This window comes from Phalangium opilio, unplaced genomic scaffold, assembly GCF_054372755.1.
Source record: "Phalangium opilio isolate 3A_F unplaced genomic scaffold, DU_Popi_V2 ptg000063l_1, whole genome shotgun sequence".
In the NCBI taxonomy this organism is placed as follows: Eukaryota; Metazoa; Arthropoda; class Arachnida; order Opiliones; family Phalangiidae; genus Phalangium; species Phalangium opilio.
The window spans coordinates 5,661,826-5,667,915 of record NW_028324180.1 but is presented as its reverse complement, the minus strand read 5'-3'; positions in this window follow the sequence as shown (position 1 = coordinate 5,667,915).

Below are 6,090 nucleotides of genomic sequence, written 5' to 3'. Positions count from 1 at the left end.
TAGAGCCCCGACTGGCACAGCTGAAGAAATGGACATCGTCGCCGATATTACCGTTTTACACACAGAAGTAAATACAGAAGATTGGCTCGTTGCGGCTCAACTCACGGATACAAAAATTAAGATGGTCCAAGAAGCACTAAAGAAGAAAAGTAATCTAACCAAAGACGAAAAGCGAATTCATGAAGAATACTCATTAGAGAGAGGTAGAGTTTTCCGACGCGTCCAAAGCAGCGATAAGGAAATTAAACTATGGGTCGTACCAGATGCAGCTAGATGGCGCATAGTAAAGATGAACCATGATGACATAGGCCACGTAGGCGTGGATAAAACCTGTGCAAAAATTCAAGAAACGTACTGGTTCCCCAGATTGCGCAGATATGTCCGACGATACATCTCCGCATGCCTAGAATGTTTGTATCATAAGCGTCCAGCTGGAAGGAAACCCGGAATGCTTCATTCAATTGAGAAGATCGGTTCACCATTCCATACCATCCACATGGACCACTTAGGACCATTTATACGAAGCACCAAAGGAAACACGTTTGTCATAGCAGCCATTGATGCATTTACCAAATTCACTGTAATTCGAGCTGTAAAGGACACGGGCATGAAGCCAACAGTTCAATTCCTAGAGGAAATAATCGGAATTTTTGGACCACCAGATCGAATCATCTCAGATCAAGGAACATCCTACACAGGAAAGGCGTTTGAAAATCTGTGTAAAGCCTCGAATATCAAACACATCATAAACGCTACCGCTACCCCAAGAGGAAACGGACAAATAGAGAGGCTAAATCGGCAACTCACACCTGCCATCGCTAGTATGTGTACGAGGGAAGACGAAAGAGACTGGGATGCACGCTTGATGCAGATACAATGGGGCATCAACAACACTTATCATGCAGCCACGAAGCAATCGCCTTTCGCGCTGTTGTTCAACTATAAGTCCAAGAACCCGAGTAATCCATTCATTGAGACTGAAATCAATGGAACATTCGCAGAAGAAGTGACGCGACGAAGAGAGTTGGCGATTGAATCGATTCGAATAGACCAGGAAAAACAACGCGAGCGATATAATGCTAGAAGGGCACGCGCCCCTGACTATAAACCAGGAGATCTGGTTATAGTAGAAAGGCAACCACAAGCGACGGGTTTGCCCTTAAAGACCGCGGCCAAGTACCGAGGCCCATACGTCATCACCGACAAACTGAAGTACGACAGATATCTAATCGAAGATCTCCCTGAAAACCAACGAACCGGTAGATTCTATCGAAATACGGCTCCTGCAGATAAATTAAAGCGATTCCCGATCATAGACAACACATCTGACGGTGAAGAAAGTATTCATTCTGATGACGAAAATGAAGCAAGAACTGTTCTACCTTGGAGGGACTCACCGGAAGAACCAGAGTGCCGAGATAGTGACGTTACTTCAGATAGACGGAACGTGACACCAGTAGATAACTCCCCTGAAACAACGACTAAACGAAGTTCTCGAAAAACAAAGACACCAAATTACCTACAAGACTTTATAATGTAGAAATTAATGACTAGTTTGAGCTAATTTTATTGTAAGAAATCATAAATTTTGTTAATGTAAAAAGAAAAAAAAATGTTTCGCTAATGAGTCAAATTAAGTGTATATAATGTCGCGATAATCAGGTGATTATACTCTTAGGATGGCCGAATGTAAGCAAACACAACAAAAAAACTTAAAAAATATCATAGGGGGCGTATCATCGGTTTAAGTGATAAGAGAACCTTAGGAGGTCGCGCGTTTTGACACGTAGAAGTGAGTTCGGCGAGAGCGTCCGTGATGAATAGCTGTATTAACTTTAAGATTGCGTACGACTTTAAATAAACTATTCGTTTAAACTTTTAAAATGTTGCCCTGACTTTATAAATTCATCCTGACACACAAACGGAAAACGATAGCTAACAATCCAATAAGGATAAATCTTGGACACATGGAAATCAGTCAATGGCAAAAAGAACAGGAAATGAAGTCTACGCTTCAGCTGTTTACCCTATATTCTGATTGCTACATTCACAACTGGTTAGCAGTGTATAAACACTATCGTCTCGTCTCACCTCAACAATATTCTTAGTTTGCCTACATGAGTGTTAATATCCGCGCTTCAGTCAACTGGAATTACTCTTATAGTTTTGTTTTTTAAGGCTTGGGCAAACCAAGTCTTTTTTTATATAATATTAATGAGGATTTAAGTTTGTTAAATTTAAAGGGAGGAAGACTAATACCGTCTGAAAATTAGGGATGGGAACAGCCGATATATCGGAAATTCGTAGCCGATATATCGGCTGATATTATCGGCCCGTAAATAAATAATATTTATCCATGAAAATCGTTTTCAAGAGTAGAATAAACATTTTAGGACCATTTACGTTTTTTCTGAGTTTTATTAGAGACACGTGCCACATCTCTTTCGTTTAATGTGGTACAGCTACATATTTTAGCCTAAACCCCCTTCCTTAAAAGATGGTGTGGTCTAAGTTAAATCCTTCCTTGGTTTCTAGTAAAAATGCAGCTCCTTTCTTTGTTCAACGAGAAGAAGCATTATAAGCAAACTTATGGACCACAAATGAAAAGAACATTAGTGTCACCAAACGCATTACAAAGCGAAAGTGTCGACTTCGATTGTTTGTGGGAGGTATGGGAAACTAGGTAAATTACTTTCTCATAGTCGTGAACAACGGGATAAAACTGAGATTGTGGAAAACCTTGCAGTTTTAAAGGGAAATCCCAATTTGTGAGAATAAATTTGTGTGATGTGTTTCAATTGGTATTCATTAAGTACCTTATAACTTGTTAAGTTTTTCCCGAAAATATCGGTTTACATGAAGCCGATGTTGGCCGATACCGATATGAAAAAGTTGCATCCCTACTTAAAATTGTTTGATGTAGTTGTCGATGATCAAAATGACACTAAATGTCTACTATGAGAGCGATAAATTAACACGAAGTGTAGAAATACTAGAAAACCAATTCCCAATTACTCAATAAATACTCGAAACAAATTATCCAACTACTAGATACTCGAAAAGGGAAAATTTCAATACTGGAGACTCGATCCAAACCAAAATTTCAAGGCTCGCACAGCCCTACTTATTACTGAGAGCTTGTCATGAAGTGGCATGGGTGAAACGTAAGATTCTCGTAAAGCGACCAACACAATCACTCCATTTTACAGGGTTGACAAGTTTTAAATAAATTGTTTTAAACTTGGGTTTAAAACTTGTTTTAAACAGCCATGAAAAAAAACTTTGATTTGTTTAAAACGTTTTAAACAAAAAGTTTAAAACATGTTTTTTTATGGAGAAAATTTCGAATATTTTTAACTCTTTTTTATTTGAAAATGAGCGAAAAGATTAAATAATAGAAATAATAAGCTCCAGTCGAAACCTTCCAATTATTCGACTGTTTCAAATGTATGTTTAATTGTTTGGAGACCCTACCAGTTGTTTTATCCATTACCAATCTGTATTGAAGACTGATATTCAAAAATATGATTAAGGATAACTTGTCATCTACTTAAAGCAAAGCAATAACATTTTTCCTATGTGGTTTCTCTACACTGTTGGTACATTTTACTGTTCTAAAAAGATTACGCGTAATCTATAAAGCCAGGCCTTTGACAGTGGTAAAATTAATACGCCTAATCCGATAACGGAAAACATGAGCTCCTACAAATAAGTAAGGGGTGGTGAAGTTTCAAATGTATGATGAGTTCTGACCAAGAAACTCGGAAGTACGGAAGCGGAAATGACTGAATAGTGGCCACAAAAGAAATCAGGCATTTAAACATTAGGGGTTAAATGTACAAATTTACGCATCACACTCATTTTGTATCCGCTATTAAAAAATTATATTTTCCTTTTGAAAAGATCGTTTGCTCTTTTTTAAACAGTCAGTAGAATTTTTCAAATATTACTCCCTTTTAAATAATTAATTTCATGATAAAATGTTTTCCGAAAATCTAACTTTAAATCGTGTTATAAACAATAAAAACACAAAATTTTTTAACTAAGTTTTTGCCAACCCTGACAAGGACCCTTTCTTACACCTTCAAATTCTAAATTTTAGGAGCTCTTGATTTTCCTGTTTGACTTTGCAGTACAAGTTCGTTGTACGTTGGTCTAGGGGTATGATACTCGCGCTGGTTGCGAGTGGTACCAGGTTAAATCCCGGAAGGTCGCGTCTTAGAGCTTCATATTATAAATTTAGGAGTATTTTTATTTTCGTGTTTTACTTCTCTATACGTTTCGTGGTTCGTTGGTCTAGGTGTATAATACTTGCTTTGGGTTCAAGTGGTCCCTGGTTCTAATTCCACACGGACAATTTCTTACACCTTGAAATTCTAAATTTATTCAATATTGAACGCTCAAAATAATTAATATCATAAAATAATTTCGGAAAATCTAATTTGTTCTTGAAAATGCGTAAATTTGTAGATTTTTCAATCAATTTGGAGGGAATAAATCGACTAACTGTTAAATCAGTTGATTGAATTAAATATTGATTAAGGATTAAATTAATATAAATAAAGAAAAATTGCAATATCGGGACTTCAGTCAATTGATAAACGTCACTCTTATCGTTTGTTTTTTCTGTCTTGGTCCAAAGCAAGACCTTTTTTAATCAAGTAGGTTGTGAAAATAAGCGCCTTGCGCTAGCGGGAGTAGTGGCTTAAATGGAGACCGGCGATATAGACAATTAGATCTGGAAGAGTGATTTAAACATGTTTAAAACTAGTTTTTTTTGTGTGTTTTTTACTGTTTTTTTCTACTTGTTTAAAAAACAGTTTAAAACAAAAAATCGTGTTTTAAACAATAAAATACACAACTTTTGTATTTTTTTAAAAAAACTAAATTTTTGCCAACCCTGCCATTTTACGTCACTTCAAATGTTCCCTTTAACTTATAGGTAGTAATTACGCACTAAGTGATCATTAAGATTTAAAAAATAATCGAGTGTGATGATGCGACTCGACAGTTTCAGTAGGAAATGACTCTCAAATGATATGTCACTAAAAACCTTTATTGGCCATGTCCTAACTGTTTAGTTTCTTTACCGTGCGTTAACATAAATTAATTTAGAAACAGATTCAGTTATCATTGAAAGGCGAACTATAGACACTTGATTCAAATACTAAACACTAAACTAGATCTCTGAAAACTCTATTTGCAACTCGGCCTCATACACTATGTTATCGTCTTTATATACAGTTTTATACTTGTTTATCTAGTTTTTTATAATTATTTGTTTTTTAATTGATAGACATCAAGTCTAAATTCTAGTTCAATTCAGTTCATTCTTTATCTTGGCGGTTGTTTTGAAGTTGCAACATGTTTAATTAGCAATCCAATACATTTTAAATGTTTTACATTTATTGAAAACTGGCAAATATATATGGCCATGGTTTTAGTCTCACTATCAAACTTGTTTACTTAATAGTTTGACATCTATATGACAGTTTTAACACATACGGAAAAAAGTACAGTTTTAGATAACGGTTGAAAATTGAACATGTTGGGAAAAAAAAAGAATTTACATTGTCAAGTCAATTACGTTTAATACCCACAGTACAGTGGTGATAGAAAATAAAAACCATTGTGGTTACAATACATGTTATTTACACACACGTATTATCCTCTCTTCTATTTTCCCCTGATATTATCGTTTCAAGTTTTGCACTACCCTATTTCTTGTTTAAAAAAACTTTATCCGTCGATCTCATGTTTAGAGATCTTTCCATCTTTGTTAGTGTCCATTTTAGAAAACTCATAAATCATTTTATGGACGTCTCTTTTACTTATCGAATGATATTTCAGCCCAAAATCTTGAACTTCGGAAAATTCGAGCACTCCGTTGTGATTCTTATCGTGGTTTATAAATATTTCATTCAAATGTTTCTCTTTTTGCTTTTCGGGAGTTTCGTTCGCCATAACGGCAGCAGTTGAGTTGAAAAACTCTTCCTCTGACAAGGAACGACGAACTCGGCAATAGTAGCAACCGATTCCTTTGCGGCAACCTCCTCCACAATTGCATCTACGCGCAGATAAAATGGTGCG